Consider the following 17500-nt stretch of genomic DNA (forward strand, 5'->3'; position numbering starts at 1 on the left):
TTTAACTTTCTCGTTTTATAAAAGACAGAGAGAAAAAAAACATATAATCAATTAGAGAAATTTACGAAAATGAAAAATATTCAACATCAAATTCTCATCTTTTCCGCTTCAATTTACTTACACAACAAGTAAATCCATAAATGAACATATATGCTAGTTTCCTTTCGTCTACCAATACTATGTATTAACCTTAGCTAGATTACTGGCTCGGTTCATGTCTTCAGTCGTGGTAATAATAATAATAATAATAATAATGATAATAATAATAATAATAATAATAATAATACAAAGATTCACAGAGATCACGACAGACACAGTCAGACACCAACTAAAGAAAATGTCAAACTGGAAAGCTCCAGGTCCCACGATGAAGTCCATGTCTAATGTCTTATCGCTTGGCGATAGACTTTTTTTTGTTCTTCCCTTACGGCTGTTTATCCGTAAGTAATGTTTGGTTCCTCTCATCTCCCTTGGATATCTTACTAGAGAGGTTCTTTCTTGTCTAGAGGAGATGATTCAAACAGGCTAGTTGAACAAGTTAACAACTTTATTCTGTAACTCCATACTAGGAGATGCAGCTCGGTCGGACGACCGATATGTTTGATAGTTGGCGTGGAACTGCCATTCTAAAGCATCGCGTCCAATCTAGGTCTGCTTTGGTCACGTAAAACCCTCCTAATGCCATGACCCCAGGTCACTGGTTTATATATAATGTAATTCTTACATTAGGCTCGGTCTGCTACCTATTCAAAGCCTTGAATAACAAAAAAAAAAAAATTACTTTAAACATTGTTCATAGGAGCGTGCTCGTAAACATACTAAGTGATTAAATGCATAAAAAGGTTCTGTTACATACCCTTGTTGACATCTTCATAAACAAAGATAAAAAAGTGCATGGAAAATATAGATCCATGTTGGTAATAATAATGATTATGTACCCAAAAACCCAAAAATAATAAAATGGTAAAATCAAAACATGTATACATGATTAATATGATAACATGTAACCTGATTAAGAATAATGGTACTAAATAATGATTATAGCATGATCATGGATAATTGTTAAAGAGTACTTGTCACTCTTTATAATAGATAAATATAATTGTATAATAGTATAACAATGTAATTCTGCAGAAATTCAATATATAGGGCTGATATTTATTAGGTGCCCGAAAAATACCTTTAGGAATATATTAATGTAATATTGGGCTATAATGATTTATTAGGCGCCCTGGAGATACTTTAACTGTTCAAATGCAAAGGCGTGAGTCTTTCTTGTCCTACATTGTTGCCAGCATACGGACCGCTTTCACACACAACACAATTCCAGACAATTCCCTAGGCACGAACTGAAGTGGCCAGGTTCAGGCGGCCCTAAACGCAAACGACTTGAGTTTAACGGGTGGGTACGTCATCCAGACGGCCATTACGTTCCCTTGGAGATCCTTCTGTTTACGCCTCAGCCTACGCCAAGCAAAGATGTTGACGGCGATAACCAATATGGCCGTCACACTGAACACGGCTAGCAGAATGTAGTAGCGAAGATGTTCTCCACCTGCATAAGTCGATGACGCGTGGGCCATCTCAGCCAGTTGCGTCAGACGATGAGCTACTCGCGCTTGTATGGGAGGAGTAGTGATGGGATGATTGTTTGTAGCCCACGTGTAGTTCGCGAAATACGCCTTCTCACGTATTATCGTGTTGACCCCTCTGACGGTATAATTTGTAGATGTCCCCTACAACCATCGGCTGCTACGAAGATAGGGGCATGGGCGGTGGATGTGTCCGGACACACGACGTCGAATCCGAGGCCTTATCATAACGGATCCAGGAACCATTATTCATCCTGTAATTGAATTTATTACCGTAAAAGGATAAAGTTTCCCCAGACAACTCGCTTGTATGAGAGAGAGAGCCGTTTAGCACTATGTCTAACTCACATGAATCCGTTGATATAGGATAGAATTCAAAAAGAGTCCAGCTGTACAAATTTTATTATTCATGGCTTCTGAACAGTGAGTGAGTTTATCTAAGCCTTTAATGACTGTAAATGATTTCTTATCAGAAGAAATCAGTACATGCCCCGTTAAATTGGATATTACTGGATTTGAGTTATTCGTCATAAAAGTAGGAAACGGTGCTATTTTGTATGATTGCCAAGCATCGGAAGAATCAAAAGGAATTGTGATCATAATTCTATAATTTTCAAACGCTGACTGATATTAGGCTATAATAGAATTCTACTTTATGGGCATCCAATAAAGGAATATACCTAGCTTCTCCGTCCGTTTTCCAAAGTTAACGTCAGATCTTTAATAGGCATGAGGTGAGGAGATAACACACCCTTTGTTGCTAACGTAATTGCTTCTTACGTAATCTTTTGACTTTTCAATCAAAATGTGATATTTTCACACGGATATGATCTATTTTCGAACTTATAGTAAGCTAAAGTAGCCAGCAAATGTTGAACTTCCATGACCTGATCGTATTTATTTGAATGTTCATTAACGATATTCATTATTTGATTGATCGAAGATAACTGGCTGCGAAGTTCTGATAAGGCCAGTTCCGTTTTGTGTTGCAAAAACTCAATTCTTTTATTTTGATTATTTATCTTGAGGCGATTTGAGATTCCTAAGCCTAGATTCGCAACTGATCCTAAGATGTTTAGTCCAGCTAGAATAAGCGGGTTGCGGCGTTCAAGAGTATTGTGCCGCACAGACCACATCAGCAGGTCACGAGCGAGTTCTTCTGCCTCGGCGGTTTTATTTTGTATGTCATAAGACAACATTTCTGCGACGCTTGTTGTTTGAGCTAGTGAAATCTCTGAGTTAGCATGAAAATTACGTTCATGCATTTCCTTAAGGGAAATACCAAACCTCATCAGGTCATTCTTTAAGTTAAGGACGTCATCTTCAGGTAAGAAAATAGCATGCATATCTACTTCGATAATAATATTCTTGACACGATGAATACATCATCGATTCTCTCGATAATCGAGCCATGATTAAATTCTGTCTTTAGTCCTAGCGCTCTTTCCATACAACAAAGATGTCTGAATACACAATATCACTCCTAACAATAACAGATTCATTTTGCAAAAACCTGCAATGAGTAAACAGATGTAATAACTCGCGTAAAAGAATAGGTTTACATACATATGATTAATAGATATATATATATATATGTTTATTATCAAGTTTCATAAATACAACCATTTTTTTCCCACACTCCATCTACCTTTCTTTAGATTCTGATATGTGCCAATGGGACTATTCTCACATCAGTGGGTTTGGATACATTTTGAACCCTAACTCTATTGGCCGTTAAATTTTCTAAAATGTTAAACGGGCCTTCAAACTTAGGTGTCAGTTTATAGTTTCAAACCTTTACGTACGTATACTTGTATGTATACCTGATCGCCCACGGCATATGTTTCTAGTTGGCTTAGCTATTTTATCATGATTTTTTTTTTCATTAGGATCTGTGCTTCTTCTAAATTCTTACGAATTATATTATATCGACTTATGCTTGCATCCATAACATCTTTTAGAGGATTTGATAAATTAGTTGTAGGCTTTAAGATGTGGAAAGGCGTTCGGGCCGGGATACCGTACAGTGCCTCGTGCGGTGTCATTTTAATAGACACGTGGTACGAGTGATTAAGTGTGCTTAGTACCGCAGGTATGGCAATGTCCCAGTTGGGATCTGCCCCCCTAGGGTGACCCTTAAAATGTTTAAAACCTTACGATTTGCCCTTTCCACTAGCCATTAGACTCTGGGTGATAGATCATGGTATTGATTTTCTTTATACTAAGGAATTCGCACAAGGAGTTAAGGAAATGATTATTGAACTCCCCGCCCGAGTCTGAGATAATGATGTGTGGAATTCCATGTTTACAAATGTAGCACTCGTAAACTTCCTAGCGCACTCGACCGCGGTTTTTTTTTTGTTTTAAGCGCTATAAGTTCTGTATATCGAGTCAAAGCGTCTATAATTACTAGGAGGTGCTTATTTCCTCTGTCTGACTCGTAAAATCCTGTTAATAAATCTAAATGTACTCTTTCAAAGGGTTGATTTGGCACGGGGTAAGCCCCTAGGCTGACAGGTGTCTTCGTGTGCCCTTTGTATTCTTGACAAGTGCGACAATTTGCTATGTGCTTTTTTATATCTCTAAGCATCGTATGCCAATAAAATAAGGATTTGGCTTTCTGTGACATCAAGGTATAACCCGGGTGTCCGTGCAGTGGATTTTCATGCAACCACTTTAGACAGTGGGTATGAGTGAGATAGGCACCACCACCTGGTTGTTATTCAACTGCGGTGTGTTGCGGGTTTTTCCTCGCACGGATCTACACAGGATATTTTCCTGTAGGATATAATTCTGCTGCTTATACTTTAGGTATTACTTTTTCCTTCGGATTTCCGTTTAACGCAATGATGATTTTTTCTATTTGCGGATCTTTTCTTTGTTCCGTCTGTAATAGTTCAGCACTCCAGCCCAGATCTTCCTGTTCGGATATAGTTTTAACAACGGGCATGGAGGTTGAGATATCTATTAATTCAGCTAATGGCTCGGTACAAGATGAAGAGGGGTTTGCGTGATAATGCATCAGCAATGATATTTGCTTTCCCAGGTTAAATACCCGATCCTCGCGCCAAAGTCCTGAATGATCATGTGCCACCGAGTTCGCTTGGGGCTGTGACTAAAGCCTTTAAAGAAGTCGGTTAGGGGCTTTATGATCAGTGAGAATCTGACGAGGGATAACCGTAGATTATGAATTTAAAGTGCACGAGTGAATTAACAATAGCGAGCCCTTCCTTGTCTATTACTGCATATTTACTTTCGGAAGTCTCGGTTTACGTGAATAAAAAGCTATAGGGAAAAACTGTCTATCATATTGTTGAAAGCAATACCCCACTACCTACTCCTAGGTCTTGAGGCGTCTGTTGCTATGAAAAATTCCTTATTGAAGTCAGGAAATTTCAAGATAGGAGAACTACACAGTTCATCTTTCAATTTATCGAACGCCTGTTGATGAATTTCAGACCATACGAAATCTACGCCCTTTTTTTATAAGATCGGTTAGGGGAGCGGCTATGATTGAGTAATTGCGGATAAAGCGGCGATAGTATCCGCTGCACCCTAAAAATTGCTGTATTCCCTTGACGTTAATAGGTATCGGAAAGTTACGGATAGCCGACACCTTATCGTGGACGACTTTAAGACCTTCACTAGAAACCGTGAACCTAGATAGACTAATTCTGTTTTAAAAAATTCACTTACTTACTTACTTTACCCTTAATTATGCTGCCTTAACCTTTGTAACACTAACTCCAATTTACGTAAATGTTCTCTAATGTGTTGGAAAAGATTACTAAGTCATCCATGTAGGCATGTAGGATATCTCCCAACAAGTCTCCAAACACGACGTTTTATCATACGAGTAAAGTGATAGGAGCACAACGTAAACCAAAAGGCATACGCAAAAAATTCATAATGTCCCCTGGCTGTGCTGAAGGCAGTGTATGGGATACTTTCTTGTTCCATCGGAATCTGATGAAATCCTTTTAGTAAGTCTAGGCTTGTGAAATATTTATTCTGGCCTAGTAAAGATAGGATATCATCGGTACATGGTACTGGGAATCTGTCAGGGATTGTTTCTTCATTTAAACGACGAAAATCTACGCATATCCGCCAAGTTCGATCTTTTTTCGGTACTAACTATTACGGAAAATTATAAGGGCTGTTTGATTTCCTAATGACTCCTTCCTTTAACATTTTACCTACTTCCTCTGTTATCTCATTCTGAAATTTCATAGGAAGTCGGTACGAAGGTACATAGATTACTTTCTGTTTGTCCTTGAGCTGATTTGATGCTCGATGACATCCGTTTTTCCTAAGGTTCCATCCGTAGTGGAAAAAACATCATGATATTTTAGTTAACAGATTCAAATTTCTGCTGAATTTCTTCTTCTTGAATATCTTTATTGATTTTGTTCTTTATAGATTGCAAAAGGGTTTCATCCGCGACTGATTGAGCGTGATTTATCTCAGCTACGGTAAGAATGCGATGTTTATAAACTTCGGCATCCAAGATATGTTGATTTTTGTGGATTACTAAAGTGGTATTCAAATGATTACAGACTTCGATATTACATTGTTGTTGTGAGGCCGACTGTATAAACGGCTTGTGTGACGGATAATCCGTGTGTTTTCAGAGTTTCGGAAAGGATTAATGTTTCAGATCCTGGCAAGGTTCTTTTTACACGCACTAATATATTTGAAGTTACGTTAGGCTTGAGAGTTTGCGTGCAAGCTGATATTACGGGTGAGCGAGAGTTCTGTTGGGTTGCCTGTATTATTTCTTGGTTCATGAGACAGGTGATTGGTTCCGTAATGTAAGTGACAACTCTGTCTGTCTCTTTATTATCTAAAACAGATTTTAGGGTGTTAGAGACCTATAGAAATTTCCCTTTGATATACACGCCGCGTTTTGCAGGTGCTAAGATAATATTTTGAGTGCCCATAGACGGGTATCCGATAATTACTGCGGGATACATATTAATGTTTTGTACAACGACAAAGGTATCAGCAAACGTGCGCTTACCGACCTTGTACTGTACATGAGTTACGCCCACAACATTTAATTCATTATTCCCAATGCCTGAGAGCCTTATTCCGGACTTTTCTATAGGGAAATTTGAAAAGAGTAAATGATGAGTCCTTAAATCCATTATATTACGTGGACTACCAGAATCAAAGAACAAAGTGAATGACTTATGGTCCAAATTTACTGCATGTAAGGTTGGTCGCAACTCGTTTTGACTAATAATTGCATGAATTTGTTGCAAATCTACGGGAACCTGCACAGATTTTTTTTTTGATTCGGCGTGTGTTTCATAGGAAAATCAATTGTCTCACAATGATCTGATAAATGATTAAACTGATTATTTGGATACAAAAGATGTTGATATTGATGACCCAACATCGCCCTCTCCCCCCTTCCCCCGAGTGAACTACGTGGTATTTGTTTTGTTTATCACACCCTGAAAATTCGCTTGCCCTTGCGAGTTTCTGCTAGACGGCCCAGGAACAGAGGTACCTGAAGCACGATTTGTTTGTTTCTGCTGTTGTGCAGAATTTCCGTTTGGTTGTTTCTTCTTATAGTACTTGAGGACCCTTCTTTTTATTTGCACTAGCAACTGGTTGCGTGTTTGTAGCGTTTGGCTGTTGATGTCTTCCCGTAGTAGCAACGGTTATATGAATGAGTTGAACTATTGTGTATTGAACAAAAACGCGTAACGACAGTTCTGAAACAATCATGTTGACCTGTCGTCGTTTACATTTGTTATAACAAACCATCCCTGCAACTTGATTATTATTATGTACCACATTTACTTGTTGTGGCTTGTTCTCATTTTTTGCAAAAACTTGAATGAGCGAAGGATCTAGGTCGGTACATTTAGACATGTGTTTTTGATTTGTTTATACACATCTAATTCCGTACTGTCGGGCTGCAATTTTTTATCAAAACACCGTACTAAACGCTCAGGCAAACATTACAGTGATAGACGTAAGGTAGATCAAACGGATAAAATCTTTCACTTTGATTTTAGCACCCGCAACCCACCCGGAGTTACCTAAACTATCCTGATATTCATTTAGCGGTCGGCAATTAGCGCCGCGCTCGACACCTTGAGCTGAGTCCCCCCCCCCCCCCCCATGGAGGCTTGGTTAAGGATATTTCTCAATGCCAATACTACATCTAAAGCCTCTTCACCCCCATACACGGCACGTAACCTATTTTTGAACTCGTCCCATGTAAGCGCTTCTTGGAAAGAAACCCCCCTTAGATACGCACTTGCGTCGCCTTTCGCAAAGTCTACGAAGCTCTTGGCCTTCTGTAATTGTACTGCTGGGTCTGTGATGCTTTTTGCATTTATGAGCGTCTACAGATGAGATCCATGCCTCAACATTTTGAGGCAGGAACCCATTGACCCGACCTTGAAAAGGGACTATCGCTGACCTCGCGCTAACGAGAGTCACACGTTGGGGTTGCCAGCCGGTGTGGTTGCCATTTCGGGCTTTCACTTTTTTCTTATCACTTCTATTCCTTGCAATCCTATCAAAATATCTATAAGAGTACACTCGACCACTACGTAAACGCATAAGCAATGTACTGTATAGTGTGTTATAATATAGGAAAATCCCCCAAAAGATACAAAAATACAGATAATATGATAAAATATTATACGGAGAATTCCTGCAAGAAATGGTTAATGACAACTAGAAAGGAAAAAATTTTAATCTGCGGCGAGAACCTCGTAGTTTGAAGATAAGTTCTGTAATGAAGGAAGATTAATATGGCGAACAACTCACCCCCAGAATACTGGACGATCGACTCTTGATGAACAACACTTCACTGAGGAAAAGACCTGAATAGATAAAAATGGTACTTAGCTCCAGATTATATTGCGAAGGATTGTTGACATGGGATGACGTCTCGCGTCGGAAGTCGTGATGACGTCACGGTCTTCTCTCGGTGTACGATGCTCTGGGAAGGCCAAGATTGATGACGTCACAGCCTCCGTCCTTGCACTACTGCGTATAGCTGTCCACTCTGCGTCTTGCTCGTGAACGGGTGATGTTTCCCTGTGTTTGTTTTCTTCTTTCCGTTGATGTTCAAATGCTGCTCTCGTCCGGTGTAGATTCTCGAAGATATAAGTGACAACAGTTGCTCAAACGTCAGTGTTAAATGCTTGTATTCCTCTCGATGAAGGACATAGTTGCGTCTTCATAAACTGTTGCGTTGATTGAAGATCCCGTTTCCTCTGTTTAGTTTTGATGTTGAAGGTGAAGAATTAGTTCTTGTAGACCTTCGGTCGGCTGATATGGGTCTTGTTAATTATGTTCTTCGTTTATTCGCTGCCACCACTTCTAATGTCTTATCGCTTGGCGATAGACTTTTTTGTTCTTCCCTTACGGCTGTTATCCGTAAGTAATGTTGTTGGTTTCCTCTCATCTCCCTTGGATATCTTACTAGAGAGGTTCTTTCTTGTCTAGAGGAGATGATTCAAACAGGCTAGTTTTGAACAAGTTAACAATTTTATTCTGTAACTCCATACTAGGAGATGCAGCTCGGTCGGAACGACCGATATGTTTGATAGTTGGCGTGGAACTGCCATTTCTAAACAAGCATCGCGTCGATAGCGGAACATTAGCTATCTCAGCAATTCATATAAAAACACATACGTAGTTCTGCCGGCTCGGAAGTTACAAGTTTCCGGCGTAGGTTAACAGGTCACCGCTTTCCCATGGAATTGTTTGTGCAAAGTATCATAACATAAAAATGTTGACAAAGCTTTGAGCTAGATCAGGCTATACTGCAGACAGCGCATAGCATAATCTAGGTCTGCTTTGGTCACGTAAAACCCTCCTAATGCCATGACCCCAGGTCACTGGTTTATATTATAATGTAATTCTTACACATGGATACTGGCTCAAAAACTTCAAGGCCCTACATCCACGAATAACAGGACAACTCCAGCATTGTATCTCAAATCACCAGGCACCCAAATGGATGACCACAGGAAGGAACGACTCCTTAGTACAAAAAGACATGAGTAAGGGAAATATACCCAGTAACTACAGGCCTATTACCTGCCTACCAATAATGTGGAAGTTACTAACAGGTATCATCTGTGAAAGGCTATACAACTACCTAGAGGAGACAAACACCATCCCCCACCAACAGAAAGGCTGCAGAAGGAAGTATAGGGGCACAACAGACCAGATCCTGATAGATAAAATGGTAATGAAGAACAGTAGGAGAAGGAAAACCAACCTAAGCATGGCATGGATAGACTATAAGAAAGTCTCCGACATGATACCACACACATGGCTAATAGAATGACTGAAAATATATGGGGCAGTGGAAAACACCATCAGCTTCCTCAAAAATACAATGCGCAACTGGAATACAATACTTACAAACTCTGGAATAAGACTAGCAGAGGTTAACATCAGGAGAGGGATCTTCCAGGGAGACTCACTGTCCCCACTACTCTTAGTAGTAGCCATGATTCCCATGACAAAAGGACTACAGAAGATGGATGCCGGGTACCAACTCAAGAAAAGAGGCGACAGAATTAACCATCTGATGTTCATGGACGACATCAAGCTGTATGGTAAGAGCATCAAGAAAATAGATACCCTAATCCAGACTGTAAGGATTGTATCTGGGGACATCAGGATGGAGTTTGGAATAGAAAAATGCGCCTTAGTCAACATACAAAGGGCAAAGTAACAAGAACTGAAGGGATAAAGCTACCAGATGGGAGCAACATCAAACACATAGATGAGACTGGATACAAATACATGGGAATAATGGAAGGAGGGGGTATAAAACACCAAGAGATGAAGGACACGATCAGGAAAGAATATATGCAGAGACTCAAGGCGATACTCAAGTCAAAACTCAATGGAGGAAATATGATAAAAGCCATAAACACATGGGCAGTGCCAGTAATCAGATACAGCGCAGGAATAGTGGAATGGACTAAGGCAGAACTCCGCAGCATAGATCAGAAAACCAGGAAACATATGACAATACACAAACTACACACCCCAAGAGCAAATACGGACAGACTATACATATCACGAAAGGAAGGAGGGAGAGGACTACGAAGTATAGAGGACTGCGTCAACATCCGGAGAAGGGGGAGAGGGCACTGGGGCAATATCTGAAAACCAGTGAAGACTAGTGGCTAAAGAGTGCGGGTGGGAGAAGGGCTAATAAAAGTAAACGAAGACCCACAAATATACAGACAGGAGAATGACAAACAGAACAGAGGACTGGCACAACAAACCAATGCACGGACAATACATGAGACAGACTAAAGAATTAGCCAACGATGACACGTGGCAATGGCTACAGAGGGGAGAGCTAAAGAAGGAAACTGAAGGAATGATAACAGCGGCACAAGATCAGGCCCTAAGAACCAGATATGTTCAAAGAACGATAGACGAAATAACATCTCTCCCATATGTGGAAGTGCAATACGAAAATGAAACATAAACCGCATAGCAAGCGAATGTCCGGCACTTGCACAGAACCAGTACAAAAGGAGGCATGATTCAGTGGCAAAAGCCCTCCACTGGAGCCTGTGCAAGAAACAAAATCAAGAAGAAAGTATCACTCATTGATGTCGCAATACCATGGGACACCAGAGTTGCAGAGAAAGAAAGGGAAAAAATGGATAAGTATCAAGATCTGAAAATAGAAATAAGAAGGATATGGGATATGCCAGTGGAAATTGTACCCATAATCATAGGAGCACTAGGCACGATCACAAGATTCCTGAAAAGGAATCTAGAAAAAAACTAGAGGCTGAAGTAGCTCCAGGACTCATGCAGAAGAGTGTGATCCTAGAAAAACGGCGCACATAGTAAGATAAGTGGATGGACTCCTAAGGAGACAGGATGCAACCCGGAACCCCACACTATAAATACAACCCAGTCGAATTGGAGGACTGTGATAGAGCAAACAAAAAACAAAAAAATAATAATAATAGGGAAAAACTCTATCGCAAGAATATATATAATGTTCTAAAGGGTCCACAATAATACAGTGTTAAGAGTCCGTGTATAATTTTTAAGACTTGACAAATTTGTAAGTCTTAAAAATTATACACGGACTCTTAACACTTTGTGTTATTGTGGACCCTTTAGAACAAAATAATAATAATAATAATAATAAGTAATAATAATAATAATAATAATAATAATAATAATAATAAAAACAATAATAATAATAATAATAATAATAATAATAATAATAAATACCGAAGTCCACAAAATCAACAAAATAAACAACATCAATAATAATAATAATAATAATAATAATAAAATAATATAATATAATACTAATAAATAAACCCACCTTTTTCATCTTCCTCTACACCTCAACTTCCAGCAGGAACTCCAGCTCAAAACTTCCGGTCACCTCCTCCCAATTTGGAGGCGCAACTTTTTTTATTTTTTATTTTGTATGTCTATAATTGGCCAAGTTACTCTCTGAAGATCACAGAGCATCAATTATTTTCGGAGGGTCGAAGGTCCCGTTTCAACATCTTGCATCAACACAACATTAACATCACCCTCATCACCCCCCCCCCCCCCCCCAAACAAGCAAGGATATAAGAAACAACACCAGCGTCTTCGTCACCCGTCATTTTTATCTGTATATTTTTTTTTTTTTTATTTATTCTTTTGTTTTTTGCTCGCGTTCTCGTCAGGGGCAGATACCCGGAAGGACGAGGTGGGATTGGAAGAGAGAGAGAGAGAGAGAGAGAGAGAGAGGAGATGTTATCACCATCACTGGATGGGGGACGGTGAGAATAACAACGTTTGTGGATGGGGGAAGGAGATAGTATATATCACCATCAGTATAGAACCAGCGTATAGAATTTAGGACAAAGGCCAAGCGCTCTGATCTATGAGGTCATTCGGCGTTGAGATGGAAATTGAGAGTAGAAAGTTCGAGAGGCTAACAGGAGGCCTCTCAGTTGCACCCTGAATCAATTGTTAAGAGAGGGTAAAAAGTCAGATGGAAGAATGAGAAAATGAAAGGAGACACAGTAAAAGGAATGTAAGGGGTTACAGGTAAGGGCCGAAGGGACTCTGAACAGGACCTTAACAATGCCCGCAGTGAATGAGAGACAGTATTAATCTCAGTGACTTGGGAGAACAGTGAAAGCCAATGGGTGGAATTTACCAAACACTCTATAAAGGTGACATTCTAATACATCTAAGATTAGCTAAGAAAAAATTCTCGTCATCCATAAATTCCCAAGCCTTCTACCCATTCCACAATTTTAATCTTTATTTGGGTTTCGAATATTTCCTCAAATTTGTATAACAATAATGAAAGTTTTTTAGAATACTCACCGCCGCCTCTTTCTCTATTCCCCCCCCCCCCCCCACCCCCACCCCACCCCAGCCCACCAACCTCCGCCGCTTCGAGGGCGAAGAGGTTCACAATGAAAACGTGGACTCGTTCTCGGTCAGTTTACACCCAGGGGACTTGGTACGAATTTTGGGACGGAATGGGAAATAGGCCATCCTCTCTCTCTCTCTCTCTCTCTCTCTCTCTCTCTCTCTCTCTCTCTTTGTGTGTGTGTGTGTGTCTGCGTTACATCTCAACACTAATTTTCGCTGTTACTCTCGTCTAGTTTTATGACAGAGTTATTGGATCTCTCTCTCTCTCTCTCTCTCTCAAGGAACCTGGAAAATCTCAAAAACCGTAAGATACCCTCTCTCTCTCTCTCTCTCTCTCTCTCTCTCTCTCTCTCTCTCTCTCTCTCTGAACCTGGAAAATCTCAAAAACTGTAAGGTATTCTCTCTCTCTCTCTCCCGGAAACTGGAAAATTTAAAAACCGTAAGATACTCTCTCTCTCTCTCTCTCTCTCTCTCTCTCTCTCTCTCTCGGAACCTGGACAATCTAAAACACTGTAAGGTATTCTCTCTCTCTCTCTCTCTCTCTCTCTCTCTCTCTCTCTCTTCCGGAAACTTTCTCTCTCTCTCTCTCTCTCTCTCTCTCTCTCTCTCTCGGAACCTGGATAATCTCAAATACCGTAAGATAATCTCTCTCCCTCACTCTGAGGGACCTGGGGCTACCCGAACAAGATGTAAGGTCTCTCTCTCTCTCTCTCTCTCTCTCTCTCTCTCTCTCTCTCTCTCTCTCTCGGAACCTGGAAAATCTCAAAACCGTAAGATTATTCATTTTCGTGAAATTTATAATTAATATCCCAAAACAATGAAAAACTTATGATTAACACATTCAAAAATTCCGTACATGAAAAATGTAATGTGAAATTTATAACTAATACCCCACAACAATAAAAAATTACTCATTCAAAAATTCAGAACATGAAAAATGTAATGTAGAAAGACATATAATACAGTAATTAGCACACGGGAACCGAATACAATAAGGCAATACATAAAAGAAAGAGTAAGAGGAGGTGGAATCAGGAAACAAAATACAGCAAATGACGTGAATTCACTTAGGTAACACTCATCTGAGAAATGGGTAAAGAAAGAATAAAAACCTGGAGAGAGAGAGAGAGAGAGAGAGAGAGAGAGAGAGAGAGAGAGAGAGAGAGAGAGAGAGAGAGAGAGAGAGAGAGTTCTTTTAATATCAGTAATATTCCCCAAGAACAATCCACTTCACAACATTACAGCGTCACCTGTTGACATCAAAATAGACCTCTTGCAGGTAACATGCTGTAATTGTACTTTCTGATAAGTGCTTTGGTCATCTAGAAGTGTAACAGAATGCTACTTGTACGCAACACGCAGATGCACTTATACATACATACATACAATACACGTGTATATTATATATTATATATATATATATATATATATATATATATATATTATATATATATATATATTAGTTTATATATGTATGTATATATAAAACTATATTTATAACATACATATATAGATATGTGTGTATATATATATATATATATATATATATATATCACGTACCCGTCACGCCTCTAATAATGATAACAACAATGCCATAAACAACGGTATTTGCAATAATAACTCTGATGAAAACGACGGACTTAAGGAAATTTTATTGGATGGTGTTACCTCGACGATGCACCACAATTAACACGAGAGAGAGAGAGAGAGAGAGAGAGAGAGAGAGAGAGAGAGAGAGAATGAATAGGGTTGCCATGGAAACGAGGTTTTCTTTATAATACGTCTCAATCAATTTGATGTGACCTTTTTTTTCCATATAGGCTTTCTGCCTAGCCCATCCGTGCGTCGAAAATAAAAATATGGGGGTTCTGGGGGGTGGGGGTGCGGGATGGGATGAAGGGGGAATGAGGGGGGAGAAGAGGGGAAGGGGAATGGTCGTCTGTTTGTAGCTGTTTAAAGGAAGAATCCGATGTCAATCATTACGGGAGATCCCTATTTTCAATGGTCCTTATCCTAGGATTCCCATAACACTTATTTTTTTGGAGTAGGAATTTTCCGATCTGATTTGTGAGGAATATATATTTCCATTTCTATTTTTTTTTTTTTTTTTTTTTTTTATGAAAAAAAAAAAAAAATTATTCTTTTACAATTTTTTGGACGAACATACTTTCCCTTCACATCATTTTGTTAGTAAAATCATTTTTTTTGCTATGATAATTTTTTTGGTACCGATGAGCTTTCTTGGCAAGATAATTTGTTTTGTAAAATAATTTTTTTGTTTTTAGTAAGATACCTTTTGCTGGTAAGATAATTTTATGGACGAATATAATTTCCCTTCACTCATTAGTTGGTAAGAATATATATATATATATATATATATATATATATATATATAGATATATATATATATATATATATATAAAATTCCAGCACAAGAGAAATAGTAGATTCAACATAAAATGTAAAACGGCAAATTAAATTATTTCTGAAGATCATTAGATTATTATAATTAGTATTATAAATATTATTAGAACATCATCAGTTTTTTCTTTTTCATACAACAAATTGGTATGAGAGCCATTCCTACCAGACTTTTTCTTTCTTTTTTTAACTACCTTTGAACGCGGCCTTTTATCCCAGCCTGGGACCCAATTATACGTTATTCAAAGGGGCGGGAAAATAATAATAATAATAATAATAATAATAATAATAATAATAATAATGAAGGTAGGAGACCCTCTCTCAAACATGTTTTGTTAAAGATGATGGCAGCATCAGTGGAACTGATTTTATATATGGTCTTTTCAATTCTTATTATTCTCTTTTCATCAGGGCTGATATTTGCTAATAGCTGGCCGATGTTCATATCTTGGTTAAAGATTTGTTAACCACTTTTGTTATCATATAAATAAATTAGTATTTTTAGAAAAGGAAAAACATTTCTTTAACCAAGATATGAACATCGGCCAGCTATAGCAAATATCAGCCCTGATGAGAAGAGAATAATAAGAAGAATTGAAAAGACCATATATAAAATCAATTCCACTGATGCTGCCATCATCTTTAAACAAAAAAAAAATAATATAATAATTAATAAGACGATGACGAAGAAGACGATGAAGAAGAAATTATTAGTTTCTATTACTAATTTATTCTTTCCGTGTTTGGAGAAAAATGTGACTGTTTATCTAAAATAACAGGAACAAATATATTTAATGTTTGAAATTTTGCCCAATGGAAATATAAACAGAATTAAGAAATCATATTTGTATCTGAAATCCAATACAGATAACTAAAAATTGTATGTCTAAAATACACTATAAACTCTTTCCATATATGCATACTTACATACATACATTTATATATAGGTATATATATATAAAAGATCAAATCCATGCGCATTAAAAAATATAAATAAACACATATATTTAATATACAAACACATACACCTACATGTGCTCAAGTTATTATAATATATATATATATATAAATATATATATATATATATACATATATATATATATATATATATATATATATATATATATATATACATATATATATATATGTGTGTGTGTGTGTATGTGTATGTATATTAAATATATGATATATATATATATATTTATATATATATATATATATATATATATATATATATATATATATATACATTTAAATGGACATCAATCTGAAATATATGTCAAGTGCTACCATGCGCCTTTTGGACGAATATAGTTTATATATTACTAATATATATATATATATATATATATATATATATATATATATATATATATATATATATATATAGAGAGAGAGAGAGAGAGAGACGAGAGAGAGATGAGAGAGAGAGAGAGAGAGAGACTAGGAGCAATATGGTACTCACAACTCAGAATCAACGAATTGAGACATCATATCTCTGCATCCACGCCTACCTGAAAGGGAAAGAAAATAGGATATAAGGATTCAAGTCAACTTTGAAAATACTGACGGAAACTTACAAATGAATAACCTATGTTTGCGAGTCTTCCCGAGGGTTGTCAAAAAAAAAAAAAAAAAAAAAAAAAAAAAAAAAAAAAAAAAAAAAAAAAAAACAAAAAAAAAAAAAAAAAAAAAACTCGAGAATGGAAGAACGGATTTACATGAAACTTGGTGGTTGATGGAAGTCAGACGTTTTGTTGTCAAAGAAACAATCTAGCCCATTCTTCGACATGGAGTTTTTTATTTATTTTTTTAAGATTTAATTCTTCATTTGGTCTATAGCTAAACAAGATGAATATTTCAAGTCAGCTAATAAAGGCTATATAGTTTTGTGATTACTAGTAGTAGCAGTAGTAATATGAAATATATGTAGCGTTTTTATGTAATTCAAATCTATAATTATCAAAGAGACAAAGACAATAACAATTACAAGAATAATAACAACTTCGATGTGAAAGAACACAATTTTCTTGCGCGCCTCTAAGAGAGAGAGAGAGAGAGAGAGAGAGAGAGCT

General features: G+C 37.6%; 1 protein-coding gene across 3 annotated transcripts in view; it reads right to left on the minus strand.

Annotated features, from left to right (window-relative positions):
* LOC135202978 (uncharacterized) overlaps window positions 1-17500 on the minus strand; it is a 509003-nt gene that overhangs the window by 84084 nt on the left and 407419 nt on the right. Inside the window, exon 1 of one of the 3 annotated variants that reach the window (XM_064232511.1) lies at window positions 16891-16915. The exons of the other annotated variants lie outside the window; for them this stretch is intronic. The gene's annotated coding sequence lies outside the window, so the exon portion shown is untranslated. Of the gene's footprint in view, window positions 1-16890; window positions 16916-17500 lie in introns of those variants that run through there. 3 annotated transcript variants of the gene reach the window in all.

Source organism: Macrobrachium nipponense, chromosome 33, assembly GCF_015104395.2.
Source record: "Macrobrachium nipponense isolate FS-2020 chromosome 33, ASM1510439v2, whole genome shotgun sequence".
In the NCBI taxonomy this organism is placed as follows: domain Eukaryota; kingdom Metazoa; phylum Arthropoda; class Malacostraca; order Decapoda; family Palaemonidae; genus Macrobrachium; species Macrobrachium nipponense.